Below are 19,259 nucleotides of genomic sequence, written 5' to 3'. Positions count from 1 at the left end.
AAGTGACAGTAAATGGTAAATATCTTGAAGAGATGAGAGGAAAAAACATGGTGTCTTTTAAACCATGCATTTTTAAAGTTACTACATGACCAGTAAAGTAGTAATTTCCTGAAAAGCAATATTTAAATATATCCATCATCGTTTAGATCTTGGACACATACTTAAATATTATTGATTATTTGCAATTGTGTGCATCCATGTGTAGGTATATTAAACAAAAAAGTAATGGTAGCATGTCAGTGATTGGGATAAAGTGCAAAAATGGAACTGGGGTCTCTAATTACTAGAGTTTTTTTTAATTAAGGAAGCCACAAGCACATTATAGACATGCGGTTTATAGCATTGCAATCTTACAGGCTTGCTCTCATGAATATGGTAATTTTTTATTTTATGCCCTCTTGAGATGTCTTGTTAAAAACATTTTATTGGGGATCCTAAAATTCAGTAAATTTGAAGCCCTTGGCACCCTGAAGATAGTTAAAGTTCTTCAAAAAATGTCAGCAATAAATATTTGGCAAATATAAAGAATATGCACACTTTTCCCAAGTGGGTGATGTATTTTTTTTTTTCCTGGTTCTTATCATCAAGTGATGACACTGCAGTTCAGAATGAGTGCATATTGATATTTTCTTCCAGAAACTGCATGTGTTGCTCAGAGAGCGCTTCTCCCAGAGCGTTATTTCTGTGCAGACACCTGGAAGTGGTTACATACTTGCTCTGGCTTGCAGATGAGTTTTGGACAGTCAGGTGTATGGATGAGCAAGTGGTATTTATTTGGAGCAATTAAAATTCTAACGTTCTCCTCTCTTGACATGCAATTACTAGGGCTCTGCTGTTCCCACTAATTGCTCTTGCTGGGGACATTGGTGAGGAGCCAATGATTTTGATGGGTAGTGGATTATCATTTTTACTCTGCTACCTGAGAAAAAAATCATTTGCAAAATCCCATGTGTAATTAGCAAGACTCATGATTAATTGTCCTGCAAAATTAGCTTCACTGTTGCTTTTATTTTACTGCTTCAAATATTAATTAATGTTAACTCCTTTCCTTCAGTTCTAGCGTTTGAATATTCAACGTGGCTTTGAAAAATTAGTCAGGGCTTCTACTTGCATTAACATGCGGGAGCTTTGATTTCTGAGTAAGTATTCTGATTTAAAAGATCACACTTGGGTCATAAATAATTTTTATAGGAGGACAAACAAAGCATCAAAGCATCATGGGAAGGCATTCATGCACTAACTGAAAGTAAATTGTTTCAGTAATGATTCATTCCCCCAGTGCTTTTGGGGAAACATCAGCAAATATGCAAAACAGTGCATTGTGTGGGGCAAAACAATTATTTAATGACAGCAATCAACGTGTGTATTTTGAAGTAAGTAGCACAATGAAAGAAGTAAAAATAATGGTGGACTGGTACCAAATCATCCTTTGTGCGTTGTGCAGTTGTAGTATCTGCTTTCTCTGTATTTCAGGGAACTGCAGGTTCTTATGTTAAGTGCTTTTTGGGAGCTTAAATACAAAATCTTTCAGCTTTCACAAGTTTTCATCCTCAGGGCCACACGATAGTTAGAAACTTCGATTTTGTACAACTGGTGATAAATAAACATTCTTTAGAAACAGGAAAAGGTACTGATTCAACTTCATAACTTGATGTTATTTGATACAGGTGCTCTTTCAGCACTTTCAAATGTTCTCGAGTTTAGACTAGCATCACGAATATCCCTGAGGATGCATCTTCCCTCCCTAGTCACAGTATCTGCTCCTTGTTCTTGCTTGTGGGCTTGTTCTTCACTCTTTCATTTTGATCCTTAGTTTGGTGCTTTTCTGATCCCCATCTTAGTTTCCTATGAAGATGTTCTGCAGTCTCTAGCTTGTTTTGTTGGCGCCATCAAATGAAGTCTCCTTTTCAGTGCTTTACAGTGTTTTATAGTGATTCTACTGTTTAGGAGTGCTGCCTAAAAAAAGTGAGCTTTCTCCAAATAACAGGGATCTCTTTAGATAAAGAGGCAGTGTGGGTACATGGGTTAGCATCATAGTTTCATGACTCTATTTCCTGCGTAGCGATAGATGCAAAAAATTATCTTGTTACACCCTATAGGTTTTGCTGGAAAACCAAAGTAAAATAAATCAGTTAATATTCAAACTTAAAATAGAGTAAGTAGCACCATACTAATACAGTCTTCCATATGTGAAAGAACTTGCAAATCCCATGCGTCAGCAGGCTACCATGTTGAAGTTTCTAGGCTATGTGTGATGCTGCAGTTCTCATCTTCCAGTTATGTGCATGTGCAGCTGTACAGGATCAAGTATCTTCAAGCTTACAGACACTGGTCATGATCCATGCTTCTCTATTAGTAGGCAGAACTTCTGACACTGTAGCTGATTTTGCAAGGATCTGTGCAGTTGCAGCTGCTATGGAAAATTTAGTGGCCTGCACAATCTGGCTTTAAACTATAAAAGGGAAAAGGTTCAACCCTCCTGATATTACTTTATTATATTTAACCTTTTTTGATCCATGTTTGCAAAGAGCAACCACTTTATGGAGTGAGGATTTGTTTTAGCTATTATTCTATTATTTGGAGGTCAGATTCCATCCTTAGTTACTTTTTTTTCCCCTGACATTAGAATGTGGCTTTAATAGCTGTGGAATTGGCTGTGCTATACTGTCTGTATGCACATCCAATTCTGAGAAGGATGAGGCTAAGCCTAGGAGGGTATGAAGAGTTCCAGCAAGCGCCGTGCTCTCCGAGCAGCCTTCTGTGCTACAAATGTATTGGAGAAGCCTTTGGGAAAATTTGTTTCTCCACTTCTCTCTCAAATCAATCTCTCTCTGTAACCTATGGATGGAAAATCGTGGTCTTGGCTTACTCTTCTAAGGCAGTTCCCCTTTCTCTTATTTTGCTGATTAGTACTCTGTTAGGTAACAGCAAGAAATGCAAGTTTTGTAAGCTTATAACAAATAACTCAAATGACTGTTTAATGTGTGAAGAAGGGCAGAGGGGAAAGAAGGATTTTTCACAAATTTCTCTAGCTCCTACGAATCAAATATGGCTTATTTCTTCAAATTGGTCTCTGTAAGGAGGGTGAAATGCTCTGAAGGTTAGCTACAGCACTATCTGCTGCTGAGATGGTATTTACTGAATGATGAATATCAGTTTAAATTGATTCTATGTAGGGGCGATGTTGATAGTGTATTTACTGCTGTGTTTCAGTCGTGTAGGCCAATTACTAGAGTGGAGAGAGTGAGGAAGAAAATAAAGGCAGCGTTGTCTGAAATGCAGGAAACAATAATTTATAAATAGTATATTTCTACTGTTGATGTTTCTAAATAAAATTAGGGTTAAGTTTAAAGTTCAGTCTCTGTGTGTGCTTATACTAGCATATTATTATAATGCTAGCATATTATTAACCTATTTAGCTGCATCTAGAAGTGTCCTTCATATTTGTGGTTGCTGAAGTAAATAGAAATCAATGAAAGTAGCAAAAGTGCTGAAGTAATTTCAATAAGTGAAGTGCTCATTAATTTAAATTTCATGCTTGACATTGTTATGGGCTAATCATAGAAAATAAGACATTGACTTCTAAGTATGTTCCAGGACTAGGAGGAATCCTACAACCTTGTTCTCAAAGTGGCATTGACATTAGAATAAAAGACCTCTGACTACAGCACTTCAGGCAGATGTCAATGATGTGGTAAACTTTTTCAAAAGCCTGAAGTCCATTCATATGGACAACATAAGCTTGGAGGGTTAGCAAGAAAACAATATTGAGACACTGGGACTGAACATCAAAAAGCTCTGCCTGCCATTTTCAAGCATCTGAAAATGTGTGAAGCCTGTTCACAATTTAATGGCAGATATACAGAGGGCTGGGGGTGGTTACACAGGAAATTAGAAAAGCCTCATCTCATCAGAGTGAAATAAATATGCCATCATATGTGAAAAGTAATTGGAGGGGTGTGTCAGTTCTGTTGATGTCAAGCAAGTGTCCATAAATTAGAATAAGCATTCATAATTGATATTAGTGAAAAGAAAATATTTTATATTGCACTAAAGAGAGAAACTTGTTTCTCTTCCTTTTGCAGACTTTTGTCGTTAGAGAGGATTAGAAAATGCTGTTTCCCTCAGCTATTTTTTTACGATGTAGATTCAGTTGCCTACTTGGTGTTTGGGTTTTTTTTTTTTTCAGATTGCATAATGTGGGATGCAATGGAGATAGCTTGGAGGGGAGACAACGTTACAGTTGCAAAAATTAGATTTACTTGTAGGTAATGGGAGACAGCTAGGCCACACAGTGTTGGTAAAATCTGACTGATAAGTGCAAGAATGCTATTTCTGTTTGTTGTTTAATCAATCCCTTAGTCATGGAGAACTCCCATTAATAGAAAATAGACAGGAGCTCTCACTCCCTTGAAAGCATCCTGTGTGTTTTCTAGAGTATTTAAGAGAATTCAACGCCCCAGCAAAAATGCTGTATGGGTCATGGCATCCAGAGCCCTTATTGTCACACCTTTTTAAAGAGCAAAATTGACTAATGCTCTTTAGACTTACTCAGAATGCAAGCCCCTGTTTAGTGTTTAGCAGAAGATGTTACTAGCTTCAGTGAAAATCTGATCCAGTTCATGAATCTGGTAGTATTTAGTGCCGATACTGATCTAGTACAGGAACCATGACCATGAGTTTAAATATTAATCTTGTGATGTGTACAGTGTCTTTTCTGCTACAATTCCTTGCTTAATACTGGAAGAAATTGGTAGTAGCAGTAATAACTATGTCAGCTTGAGAACATGGTGTGCCTCTGAATGCATTGCTAGGCTATCTTAAGCCTAGTATTTGCACAATTCTTTAATACCTGATACTGTATTATATAGCAGAGAACTATGAAAACTATACATGGTGTTTGTGTACCTCACCACATAACAGCTGTTTATGGTATTATTATTATTTTTTTTTTTTTTTTTTTTCTGGATTCCAGTGTAAATTAATGTTACTGCTGACTTGTTTGTTTGTTTGTTTGATCCTCTTGGGCTGACCTTTTTAGGAAAAAAAAAAAAAAATTGCAGTAACAACTTTGACTTCAGATTTGTGTGTTTTTTGAACTTGAATTTGTGGATAAAGCTGATAGAGTGATTGAAACAATGTTTGCCTTTGTCTTTGCGAAGTAGAACTTGGAGTTACTACTTAGAAACTCTTTCCATGATACAAATCTGCACTGTTTCATTCTGATACAAAGTAGTGAAATGGCTTCCCTTTGGGGAGATTCAGACAAGATTTATGATGTACAGTTGCATTCAGAAAGCAAACCGTTATTCAGGGCCCTTCTGTTGAATTGAATGGTTGGGAAGATGATACACCAAGGGCTTACATCAACAGAAGTTGTTTTCTTTCGTTTTTGGTCAAAAAGAAGGGACTCAAAGAATCTCCTGGAGCCTTAATTTAGCCTGATGTGCCCTTAAGGAGTTAATTTCTGTGTTGTGATTTTAAAACTACTGTAGCTTTTCATCAAAAACAGAAGGTGTGCTTTTTTTTTTTTTTTTTTTTTTCCCCATGAAGTACTTTTCACTCCTCTTTTTACTTCAGAATCTTCCATCTTGTAGTAGAAAGAAAACCAGCTGTATTAGGAAGCCCAGAAACATATCATTGGCTGTTTAACTATGCCAAAGATGAAATCTCATTTAGTGTAAGGTTTTCATCAGATAACATCTCTCTGGGGTTTAAAAAAAAATAAAATAAATCCCGTTCTACATCTTGATTGAACTTGCAGGCTGTATGTTTTCAGAGATTTGTCTGTCTGGAGTTATATATGAAACATCATCTGTGGAGATGCCAACTGACCATGGTTACACAACAGTATGAATGTGATGCTTTTCTCCTGTGCGTTCCCAGATAAATTTTCTGATCTGTGACTGCACTGGGCTGGATGAGGAAAAAAGAATGTTGCAACTGGGTTCCTCAAGTCCTGGCATTACACTATCCCTTGAGTCTGGGATGAAGAGGGATGTTGCAGAATGGAGTAGGAACAGGAAAGTCATTGGAGGAGGGAAGGCAATCTGAAATACCTGCAAGTGAGTTTAAGTAAACAGGGTGGAATGTGGGGTCAAGCAGGAAATGAGTATGGTCTCACTCAGTGATATGGGAGAGTCACTTCATTTTATGGCTTTATTGACAATCCTCTCCTTTCTTTTTTGATGTGAATGATATCAGTGCTATCAGATGGAAGAACAGTTCATTAGCAGGTAGCATTGTACCATTTCCAGTATGGTACCCAGAATAGCATGTTATACATTTGAGAAAGCAAATAAGTATTTTACTTTGAGGAACTTATGCAATGATATATTTATATGGGGTTCCTGCGTAGCCACAATAAATGAAACTTGGATGCCATTTTACCTACTAGTTAATAAAGAGAATGAATTAATTTTGAATTCACTTGTTCATTTGTATTTCTCTTACTTGCTCAATTTCCTAGAAAGGAAAGAATGTCTCTATTCAGGCAATAGACGCAGCTCCAACTGAAACAGAAAAGTCATGCCACTGCATGATGCACTACTTGATCCTAATAAGTGAACTAAAATCCTTCTAAGTATTTTCTCCCTTGTAAATCTGTCTAGGCCTCTACTGGTGAAGCAGATAAAGGCAATATGACTTCAGTGCATGCAGATTTGCTAAGGTATTGGTGGAGCTAAGGATGATGAAAAAGAGGATGATGAAGCTCTGTGGCATAAAGGAGGTAGAAACCCAGTCTGGGAATTGAATGTAGAATGTTTAAAGGGAAGGTATTCTTTGAGTTGTGGGAATTGTAAAGAATTCCTAAATCAGAAATGTGAATTCTATTTGACAATATTGCATTACTTTGCCTACTATGATCTGTAGATATTTCAGTATATGAAATGGGGGATATATTTGTTGACATGCGAAAACTAAACTGATACATTTGCAATCACTTATTGGCATGCTGCTAAATATAATGGCATACACTTTAAGAAAGAAAATGCTTGGAGTTAATGGAACAAGATTGTTTTAGTACTCAGGTGACTGACTGCATTTCCTTGTAAAATTTAATGAAATTAAGACAAATACACGTTGATGCTTCCTCGGGAGAAAACACCAGCATTTTAACAGAAACTTGAGGAGCTGTATAGAGAAGAGATGACTGATATGTCGTGTATGTAAGAATTGTATGTAGTACCACTGGGAGCTTCTGTTTGACCTGATAGCAGCCTTCCAGTATCTAAAGGGGAGCTACAAGAATGAAGGGGACGGACTCTTTAGCAGGGTTTGTGTTGCCTGAACCAGGGGAAATGGTCTCAATCTCAAAGAGGTTAGATTTAGATTGGATATAAGGAAAAAGCCTCTTACAGTGAGGGTGGTGAGGCACTGGAACACATTGCCTAGAGATGTGTGGATGCCCAATTCCTGCAGACTTGCAAGGCAAGGCTGGATAAGGCCCTGGGCAACCTGAGTTAGCTACAGTGTCCCTGTTCATTGCAGTGGACTTGGACTAGATGGCCTTTAAAGATCCCTTCTAACTCAAACAATTGTGAATCTATAATTTTTGATCATGTTCAGATCTAGTCCCCAGCAGTTTTTCTTTTTACTTGATTTACACTTCATATAAAGATGTGCCTGATATTTAGGCCAGCAGTAAGTCATGTAACCAATGGCATTGAGACCCGAGCTATTTTACTGTTCTTCCTTAGCTTATTCCTTGGCTGATTAGGGAGAGCTCCAAGGTAGCTGAACCCCCTGAAGAAAGTAGATGATGTAGATAGCAGCAGCTTCTCTTGCCAAATAAATATCTGAGAAAATTGTGTAAAGAAGAATTGCAGCATGTGCCTAGCGGTGTTTATTGTTTGAACTGGAGATCTGAAAATAACACCACTTAGGCATTTAGTATAGGCCTAGGGTTATAGTTTTAATCACCTTAAAAAGCTGATTCCTAGACCTATTAACTCATTGCTGCTTGGCTCATCCTCCTGCTAGTGACTCTGCAAAGTAATTAATAATGGTTTATAAATTTATCATTGTTACTGTCACTAGTAGTGTGCTATTATTTGTATTTTTACAATGACTTCCCTTGTTTCCATTCTGCACAACTAAGGTGGTGGAAGATGGTTTGTTTTCTGTTCAGTTTTCTATTCTATTATCCAAGTAGTTTTTAACTTCAAAATTATAGGTGATTTTGGCACATAGGTAACATCCTGCTACCTGTGTGATCTCATGGTGCAAGTAGCTCCTGAGCACTCCATGTGAAGAATCAACACTTAAAGTCTACCCAACACTGACATTCAAGGCCACAATGTATGCTGAAGTGCATTTCTGCCTAGTTGTTCTTCCAGAGGTTGCCGTGGATTGTTGCTCTGGAAGAAGATGCTTTGGATGGCTGTAGAAAGAGGAGACTATAAATATACAGTCCATATTCTTTGTATTTACTTCAACAGTGTCACAGTATTTGCATGTCCATATGTACAATTTTTTGTTATATATCCAGATTTATCACATTTTTTTAGTGTTCTATTTAAAAACTAAAGCCTAGCAATCTGTTGATTGCACAGGCTCAGCTTATACTGGGAGTACTTTCTGAGCATTCAGTTCAGCTCAATAATATAGGTTAATTATGCTGATGGATTCATATGGCTTGATACTCTGACAGAAAAAAAGTTATCAAAAAAGTATACTATTTTGGGTAAACAACACTGATCATGCAATACATTCACTGGAGTCAGTGAAAATCCTGTAGGAAGGATTGTACAGTCAGATTTTGTATGAGAAAACCATGAAATTAGTAGGATTTTGAAGCAATAATAGTATGCTATTGTATAAAATGTTGAAGTAGTTCTTAAAACATAAACCTTCTTATGTGATCTCTGTCAAGTCTATTTTGTGCAACAACCTGTGATTGAAATATTGTGCTAAGCAGATTTCACATGCTTTTTGCCAGTACTTTGATTTCATGGGCTCCAGTTAGATGTTTTGCTGAAGATGCCCTAAGTCTTCCAACAGAACATAAGGCAGCGTCAAATTAGGCTAGTGGGAACCAAAGTTGAGGCAAACAAAAGGACAGAGGTCCTATATGCAGTGAATGTCAGATCTCTGGAAATAGTTGCCAGAACATGTTGTGTATTTACAGTTTACTGTGGCTAACAAAGAGGGTGTGGAGGTTCATGGAGGAGAGATGTATTAATGGCTAGTAAGTGCGTAAGAACCACCTCTGCTTCAGAATGTCTCCAAGCTGAAAATAGCAAGAAGCAGGAGAATATAAGGGGGAACTGTCTTGTCCTCTTCTTATTGCCTATGCCTATGGAGGCATCTGCCCTGGAGACAGTGAAATACTAGCTGGACCTACTGAAGTGAAGCAGTATGATTGTTTTGAAACACACTGGAGCTCTAATAATTAAATCTTTAAATAGCAGCATGCTAATAGGTTTTCTGGTGTGCAAAGTGAGAATAAAATCTGTGTCCTTTGTTGTAAGCTGGATTTGGTATATTTAAGTTGTTTTCTTACTGCTTTTTACAACACGGTAAACTTACGAACGGAAATTCTTTACAGCCATAAATACCATGCATGCTGTCATGCCTAGAAGTACAAATAAAGCCAATGGGATGTTAAAAACAGTTAAAATGCATTCCTTCTCTACCTGTTTCTCTCAGATGAAGCTCTCTGCTATCAGTTTAGGCGGATGGTGTTTGACCTCTACTTGTACATATAAATGAAATAGAGCTCCCATCACTTAGTCGCAATTTGCTGATTGATAAATTTGTCTACAGCAGCTGACCTGAAAAGTGGAGGCTTAACCTTACATGGAAGCCTCTGAAGTTCCATGCATCTGCTTTATCTCTGTAAACATTCTCCAGTCTTTCCTCATCTTATTCCTTATAGACAAAGCTCCTTGGACAACATGGTTGCAGATGAATTCTCTGCAAAATTTTATATTCCATTACACTTTTCTTAGTTCTGTGGGTTTTTTCCCATGATGTGGCTCTGGATGAAAGGGATGAAGTAACTGTTCTTGGGTTTGTGCTGCTCTTTTCTCAAGTCTAACACACTCTCCTTTTTTAAAAATTAATGAAAAACAATATATTTTAGGATGTGTTCTGTGTTTACATTTTTATCACACTACAGTATTTACACTGTTACAATTCTTTAAGGTTTTCCCATCACAAATCAGAGTAACGCAGGTATTAAACTGTCCTACTTGGTAGTGCCTGATTTAAATACCAAGTTGTAAGAAAAATACTTAGAAGTTATACGTATGCGCTGTAACTTTTACTGGTCCTGAAATCCACACAGAGGTACAACCATTTCCAAGGTGTGAATTCAAAGGCCAAAAACTGATAACACAAATTCTAATGACTTCCTTGCATATAAGATTAGCAGGTTGGTATCTCTGGTGGCATTATAGTGAACAGGAGGTGAACAAGAAAAAAAAAAAACCAAACAACTTATGGCACCAGTCTTAACCCTGTAGCCTTAAGTATTCACTAAAAGAGATTTCTACTTGTGCTTTCTAAAGCTCCCCCTTGTATATAGAAAAGTATTGAAACTATATGCTTTAAGACTGTGGACATTCATAGACAATACAGATGATTCTTTTATAAACTGGGACCGTTTACTGAATACATGCTAGGAGAAAATTGATGTTTTACATCTAGAAGTATTTACCCAAGTATTTTTGTTCACCTGGGCCAAAGTGAGGGGAGTAGTGTGATGTGCTGTCGTCCTTAAGTTCTACTGTGTAATTGCGTTCTTAGAAATAGGGCATTCTCAGTTTCACAATTAAATTGGTGTCAGCGCCTTTCTTACATTTATTCAAGAGAATTTTTGTTCTGCCATTTTTATTCACTTCCATTCTAAGAAAGATAGAAAGGAAGATCTGGTAAACAACAGGACAGTGAGCCTCGTGTCTGTGCCTGGGAAGAGCATATAACAGATCCTCCTGAAAGCTATGCTGAAGTGCATGCAAGATGAGGAAATGATCCTTGTCAGCCAGCATGGCTTCAGCAAGGGCAGACTGTGCTTGACCAATCTGGTAAACTTCTATGATGAACTGATAGCTCGACTGGACAAAGGAAGAGCAACTGATGTCATCTACCTGGACTTTTGCAAGGACGATGACTTGGTCCCACATCATATTCCTATCTCTAAATTGGAAAGATATTTATTTGGAGGGTGGAATATTCAGTGTGGTGTCCCTTAGGGTTCCATCTTGAGTCCACTTTGGTTCAACATCTTTATCAATGACCTGGATAGTGGAATTGAGTAGCCTTTAATGTTCCTTCCAGCCAAAGCCATTTTATGATTCTGTGATTCTATGTTGTAGGTAGTTCTTGATCCTTGGTAGCACTTTACTTTTTGTTTGTGGAGTATGTTTTAAATTATTCCAAGCTAGGAAGCTGAAGAAACTTTGCTCATTTTAGTTGGGTTCTTCCACAGTTTTTCTTTTCTGTGGAAGGTGGGAGATAAATTCCTTTAGGAAGGAGCAGTCCTGTTCTTCCTTATGCGTGCTTGTGCTTATGACTATTTTGCATGTTTATTAGTGTGGTTTGTGTCCATTGTATAATCTATATTGTAAGTAGAAAAGAATGTCTGTACTACATTAGATCAAAGCTTTATTTTGTTCAGAATCTTGTCTGCTCCTGAGGAATGCCAGAAAGACAAATCAAGCATTCAGTGATACCTCCTAGAATTTCTTGCAGGATAGGTTGATGTCTTCCACGAGTGTAACTGATTCTTTCTGAATATGTGCAGACATTCTGCAACAATGAGATCAACAGAAATCATTTCGTGTACGATTTGAACATTCTGGTTTTACTAAGAAATGACTTAACTACTGTAGAAGGGCTAGGCTTTCTGAAAAAAAAAAAAAAAAAAAAAAAAAAGTTCTAAATTGTGATTCCTGCTTAGTTCTGATGTCAGGGCTCTGAACTTAAGGTTCAAAATCCCTGAGGAAGTTAGAATTGATGAACCTGTATCACAGGGGCTCAAGTCCTCCTGTTTGCTTTTCAATTTGACAGGTCACTTCAATGACTTTCAGCAAGGTAAAGTAAAAGGAGGATCCCATTAGAAATCCTGTCTGTCCCTCCTTTGCAGGCACAAGCACTTGCCTGAGAAACAAATTTTATCGACTTTGTCTAGAGAGGATCAGACACCTTCTGCTGTTGTTCCCAGGCATTGTTAATTGTTGTTAATTTCCAACACCTCATTAATTATTTGCTATTAAAAATGTGAGTGAGGCAAATGCCCTTCACTCATGGATAGTCACAAGAATAGACCATTAATAACTACAGAAAATGTTTTACTTTTGAAGTTGGAAGAGAGCTTGCATGAAAGTCACTTTGTTTGCCAGAAAAGTCTGCTGTAAATCAAGGTGTCATTTGATAAGGGTTTAGATGTGAGTGATGTCTTCACGTGCAAAAAAAAACATAGGGAACAGTGGTAAAACTGTTGATGTAATCAACAGAAAGCAGTGGCTAAAACTATCCCTATTCTCTCTGTACCACTTCTCATTTATTGTATTTAACAAAAAAAAAATATCATTTTTGGTTCAGTGAATTATGACAATAATTCTAATTTGTACAAAGTTTTCAATACTATGGAAAATGTGTAGTAAACTTTATTCTGCAGTATACAAGGCAGTAAATTATGCCAGTGTTTTTAATGCTGAAGACTGAGAAGTCTCAGTCAGGACAGACTACACAATATTAGCTAATTCAAGTGTTAAAATAGAGCCTCCTACCAAGGAGTTCCCAGGATAGGAGGATGAAGAGAGCACAAACATAGCTCACAATTTTGAATGTTTCTTAACATAATGCTTAGGGAGTTGACCTGCATCATAGGAGCTGGAGAAGGGTGCTCATTATTTTTTTTTCTAATAGTAGCATAGCAGAAAAGGAATTTCCTCTGCCCCTTCCCAGGCATGTGTTTTCAGAGGTGAGCCTATTGGAATCATTTCCACAACAGCAAAGCTTGGCTTTCATAGACAAAATTTTGCTTAAATCTGGAGGTTGTGTCCAATAACTTTTTTAGCTGTTGGCCCAGACTTGTGAATCTACTGTGTCCATACAGTTCAGGAGTCCATTGGATGTTTATTCTGTGACTTGCTTGTCTGTTGGCAGCTGATACTCAGGTGAGATGGCAACTATTTATCTTATTTCTCTGTCCAGGAAAATGTGCCATCAAGTTTATATTAAATTATTCCAATTTTGCAGTCTGTCTTTCTCTTTTTACTTCTGTCAAGTTTTGCTTTTATCCAGAACATTTGGTTAATCACTGTGTAGATGTTTGGTAATGATAGCTCTATTGTTGGCTGAAAGTCAGCATTAGATTATAGCCTGAAAACCAGCAGTGGATTCTAGGTTGGCCACCTCTCGTGGCTCTGCCTGCAGGGACTGAGTAGCTGCCAGAGAGAGGCAGTAACTTCTTCCACTGCTGCAGCCAAGTCCAAGCAGTGCTGTGAATCAAAGCCTTCATTTGCCATTGTTCACAGCCTAGTATATTCACTTATATTAAGTTTTTAGAAAAGTATTTATATTAATAGGTGAGGCCAGAAATTACAGCAACTGGGAAGTTTACACACCACCCCTCCGTGCCTCTGTTATGGGCTCCACGTGTTCTTTGGGGAGTGGGTGGGTTGAAGTTTCAATAGTTTCTACTGAGTAGTAATTTCTTTAGCTGCTGCAGCTTATTCCAGAAGGAGCTGTGAAGCCAAGCCAACAGGTCATCTGGGCAAAGACTGAAGTACCCTGTCTCTTCAGGCAAGCTGCTTATAGAAAAGAGTGCCAAACGCTATCCACTGCACAGGAAATCTGAAGCAGGGCCAGGAAATGTATCAGTGTGTTCTGAGCCACGTTACACCTTCTTAATACCAGAACCATCTTCCAAGGCCAGACTTGAATTAAATGTGTTGAGACGGAATTTAAAATTGTGTCATCCAGCTTACAAACTGGTCAGTGTAGGGGCGTGCAGCCTGCTCCAAAACTATTATTGCTCTCTCTTCATGCTGAAGAAGTGCCTGTTGTTCTGTCTGACCAAAGAATGAAGGTTCATGATGTGACTCGGTTAACTAGGATTGTACTTTTGTCTTGCTTTCTTTGCTCTTTATTGTGAAATAATGAAGGAAATAACGCAGATTTTAAATCTGCTCTTTTCTAAAACCTGCTACACGTGTTATTTATGTAAACAGATCTTGAGCCTCAGAAGGGCCATTAGATCATCTGTTTATTTCTATAGGACATGGAATTTCAGTTCTCCTGGCATTGCCTTACACCTCTTAATGAACCAGAGGATCTTTTTGATAGGCATTCTGCTTTGTTTTGGAGAAATAGAAGTCAGGACATCCAGCATTGTCCTGATTATTTTGTCCCTATAGCTGATGAGTCTCAACAGTTCACTATCTGGTCAAAAATAAATGCTTGACGGAGGGGGGAAAGAAATACACTGTGATTTGGCAAGCAGTTAAGCATTATCCTAAAGAATATGCAGTGCCTATTGCAAACTCACAGAGAGCTGTATTAAAGCTATGTCCTGTAGCTTTGCCTCTAAAGTTTTCCTATAGAATAGAGGAGTCCTCCCAGGAAGTATTTCCATCAGATGCCAGATGTGTATTTGTTTCAGAAGAGCTGAGTATAATGGAGTACCTGACTTAAGATTTCACAAGGTAAGAAGTGCCTGGTGGGTGCTAAAGGTTTTGTTTTTGATTTGCTCTTTATGATGGGAGTTACTGTCACTGGGATTCTGAGCTGTGATCAGGAGCAGAGCCAGGACAGATAAGGCAAATGCACTCTACCCTGAAAAGTGACAAACTAGTATAGCTGAGCAGTCACTAATACTGGAGACAGATCTCTTTCAGGCACTTGTTCAAGCTGAATTTATTCCCAGTCACCTCCAAGGAAGACAAGCTAAAAATGGAATGCCCCACAGCGATATGTGACTTTTAAAAGTTTATAATCTATGTGCCTGCAGTTTACTCAAAGGAGGAAATAAGAGAAGGGGAAACAACATAATTTTCCTGTGCACGTGTGCATGCCAACGTGTACGCATGCTAATACAGATATAAGAATTCTATTTATAAACATAACAAATTACTTATTTAGTTATACAGTGAATTTTAGATTTTGCCAGGAGAAAAATAAGTCCCGATTAACTGAGTTTAATGAAGCAGTGAAGACCTGAACTCGTTTCAGCCTTGTTTGCTTCACCCATGTTGTAATGTAGCTTCTTTGGGAAGGAAACAATGGACTGTTTCTTTGTACATTATTTAGCACAATGGTTCTAATTACTCCAGTATTTTACTTTGGTTTAATTAATGTATGGTCATGAAGTTTTTAGTTCTCCAAGCTGTTATAAATCGTACTAGAAACTGCATTATCCATGGCTCCTGTTAAGTTGATGAAAACTTAAGCTTCAGGCTCAGGACTGCCTAATATTATGTTTATTTTGGCTTCCTGGACTTGAAACTTATAGTTGATGTACTGCTTTATCAGAAAGCAATAGAAGACCTTGTACTTCTATGTGGAAGAGAGAGCAAGAGTGAGAAACAGCAACTAGATGCTTAAGTGGAAACATCTGCATATGCAATTACAATAGTTATGTCTCCAAATAGCACTCAGACAAATCTTCAACTGTAATGTAAATGGAATGAGAAGCTTGATTGGGATGGACTGAGAACTTGGTTCTTAATATTCTATGTGTGTATTTTATGTTGGAGTCTGTTTAGCTTTAATCCAACCAGAGAGGGTGAAATCTGTTTTTAACTTATTAATATAGCACTTTATAATTCTTTTGTTCTAAGCGATCTCCTTTTTCCATTCCAGAATGAAAGCAGAAATCTTGCAAACAGTGTATTTATCTGTCTTCAGGGGCTGAGGGTTAATATCCAATAGCTCATAACATCTTTATTACTATGCATTTATAATGATTTACTGAAATGATTCTGTAGCTAAGTATCTAATGTCAAAGACTAGATTTGGCATGGTAGAAAATGTCTTATCCTTCGGTAGCTCTAGGGAAAATAAGGCCACAGCCACTGCTTTCCATGTAATTCTACAAACTGTAATAAGAACAGGGTAATTGCATTAATGTCAATTAAGCTATTAATAATGCCCATCCTGTCATTACTAAATAAAGCAGTCACTCATACGTATTATTGTCGCCTGTAAAGATTGTACATAAATGAGATCATAGCTGATTTGAAATCTGACTGATAGCTAGTCTTGTATCTCTTGTACAACACTCCAAATCTGTTATTTTGGAGAGAATCAACCTGTGATATTAGAAGAGGCCATGTCCTAAACTGTGATACTGATCACCCCAAAATGCTAGCGGGGCATTCTGTGTTACTTTCATTCATGCTGTGTTGCTTTCATTCATGATTGACAAGAAAGACCTTTAGAACAATATTTGAAACATCTCTGTGCATCCAATCAGGAATTTCAGCTCTGTTGATGACCTGAAGGTTCCTGTCTAATAGGCCATAATTTAATTCTGTCCTGACTAACTATCTCTTGCAGGCTATTGTATTTTGGTTGCATTTGTGAAGTGAAGGTCACTTTTTAGTGTCATACTTTACCTCATGCAAGATTATCACTAGACAGATTAAAAATGAAAATCTGGGTTCATACACATAGGTTTGTAATTGCCATAAAACATGTATGGATTTGTATTTAAATAGTTGCTGGTGCAACAATTTCACAAAATGAAAGGCTGGTTCGTTTTTTGTGTGGCCCTTTGAAGATGGTAGTCAAATGTTCAACAGAATCACTTGTAGAGCAGAGCCAGTGATTGATAGCAAGTTTTGAGGGTTACTGAAGGGGTCACTGAATTGGGCTGTCCTTCAGGGGAGAGGAGAGGCAAATGTGAGAAGAACCTTTCAGTCAGAGCTCATGACAAATGGCAGGCTGGCTTCCACAGGAAGAGAGAGTGTGCCATGATCTTCCTACATATCAGGGAACAAGATGCTGATGTATGTGCACCAACACTGAGGGGGCAAATGGAAGCTAGAGTGAGGCTGGAACTGTTTGTGAAAGTCTCTGTATTCTAATGCTGGTCAACCCCATAGCATCTCCAGAGAGCCCTGGGTAGGGTTATAATAGGTGAAGTCATTTTTATAATAAAGTTGGCTGTAGCTCTAGGTCATAAATCACTGATGCTAGTGCTAAAAATGATTATACATTTCTCTCTTACCTCACACTCTTTCTATTAATACCTTGTTTGGGATGAAAACTTTCACTGCTTGAAGAGGCAGGGAGAGTGACAAATTCTTTCATCCCTATAGAGAAGAATGCATTTGCACATGACTTATTAGGATTATTTTCTGAAGAGTTACATTCTGGTTTCTTCTACCAAACGAAAATGCAATTCCAATGAGCCTGTTAAGCTTTGCATCTTATTTTGGCTGACTTTTTACTGCAAGGTTGTGATGAGTCTGTGAGTGGTAGCCTTTGGGTGGACTGCCCACTGTAAGTTTGTACTGGTGCAGCTGAAACTTCTGACTCAGCTTTTGTGTGTTTCTTCCTTACTCATTTATTCCTTATTCCATTGAAGTGGAACTGTGTAATGTATAACAAACTTAACTGGTATCTCTGCAGTTATTAGCATTTTCAGAGCCAATCTAGGCACCGATATCTCTTGGCCTGTCTTTCTTACATTTGAGTCAAAACTTCATTGCGTTTGTTAAGTAGGCATATTTGAAACAGCTATTTAAACTATTTTCCCATTTTAGTTTTTTTCATAGTTTCTTCCAGTAAGTACAAGTCCAGTAAAAGAAAAAAGAAAAAAAGCTTCTCTCTTTAAATAAGGGTCCAAGGCAGAATGAGAATGAATGTTGTCATATGAAGTGCATTTCAAATGTAATAAAGCAGAAAGGAGTTCCTGGCCCCTGTGTCAGTTGTAAGAGGGTACATAGTGTGATCACTATAGCTCAGTGGCTGCAAAGCAGAAAATGAAGATTGTAAAAACGTCACATAAAGAAAAAATGCACAGTGGATTCGTTTTGCGATGCTCATAATTCAGTAATGCCTTTAAGTAGCTAGAAGAAATATAATAAATGTTTTTCCACAACATTGATCATACTGTATCAGAGGAAATATTAGTGTGCAGGGAGCCATGATTATGCTGGTAGTAATTCTCTGTGCAGAAAACTCCTAGAAGATGGGACCCTTTATAGGCTGAACTTTTATTGGCTGCAGTTATTTACCTTTAAGAATACGCCTAATACACTGTCCTATAGCTAAATATTTTTGTGAAAACTCAAACCAGCAACTGCCAGTAAATCAGAAACCTTGCTACCATGTCATAGAATTTGTATTTTTCTTATGGACACTCGGATATGTTCTGAGATACAGAAAAGATGACTAGTTGACCATGTAAAAATGAGACAACACTTGTGAAACAAATTTTTCTGCTGTATTCTAAAATCTGATTTGGTCAAGGAGTTTTATTGTGTGATCCCATCAAACGATTACTTGTAAGTGTAAGGTATATTTAAGAAATCTAATATCATGTTAGATTATGCAATGTAATAAAATACATGGTTATCTGAGGGTTATTAGCAAATATATACATGGACTATATACATATATACTAAATATATACATGGGCTATGGGCTTCTTATTCACCATGCTGAAAATCCTACCAAAAGCTCATGAAACATGCCTGGCCCTTGAAATATTGCAAGGAGAATGAGCGTATTGATTCCTAGTGCCAGTCTCTTGCTTCTTACGGTGGCTGGGTCCAGTAGCACCGGGGAAGGCCTCTGGGAGGGAAACCTGCCCCTCAAAAACCATCACCTCAGGCTGATAGTAGATGAGGCCCCAGCCAGCTCCAGCAATGGCACATGGAGTGCCTGAACTTGGGCAAGAGAAAAGAGGCTGAGATGTAGAAAGCAGAGAGTGTCAAAAGCCCTTCATGGTGGCAGAGATGGTGGACCCTCCTATGCTGTGTAGGGGAAGAGGCTGAAATATGATGCTGTGTGGACTTCTGGGATGTCAACGAGCACATTACCAGATCCTGGTTTCTGGAATAGCCTGTTTGCTCTTGAGAAGGTGCTAAAATACTCATTTTCATCTATCAGTAGGCTCATCTTCAAAAGAATGGTTGAATATGGTTATAATATTTGTATGGGAACTGCTGAGTCCCGGCCTGAACCTCTGATTGATCACCTGATGTGAGCCATGAGTCAGCCAGAGGAGCACAGGTGAAGGCAATTCAGCTGTGCTGCCGGAAGGGGTGGAGCCTGGCTGCACCTCTCCTAGACCTATT

At 38.0% G+C, this 19,259-nt stretch overlaps 1 long non-coding RNA gene across 3 annotated transcripts in view; it reads left to right on the top strand.

Moving 5' to 3' along the window:
* The window catches only part of LOC125696883 (uncharacterized), a 403,601-nt gene that overhangs the window by 171,778 nt on the left and 212,564 nt on the right, over positions 1 to 19,259 (top strand). Inside the window, exon 1 of one of the 3 annotated variants that reach the window (XR_007378595.1) lies at positions 1,053 to 1,139. The exons of the other annotated variants lie outside the window; for them this stretch is intronic. This is a non-coding gene — a long non-coding RNA (uncharacterized LOC125696883). Of the gene's footprint in view, positions 1 to 1,052; positions 1,140 to 19,259 lie in introns of those variants that run through there. 3 annotated transcript variants of the gene reach the window in all.

The sequence above is a fragment of the Lagopus muta genome, chromosome 8 (genome assembly GCF_023343835.1).
Source record: "Lagopus muta isolate bLagMut1 chromosome 8, bLagMut1 primary, whole genome shotgun sequence".
NCBI classification, from domain to species: domain Eukaryota; kingdom Metazoa; phylum Chordata; class Aves; order Galliformes; family Phasianidae; genus Lagopus; species Lagopus muta.
The sequence above is the reverse complement of the archived record's forward strand: the minus strand, read 5'-3'. Positions and strand labels throughout refer to the sequence as shown.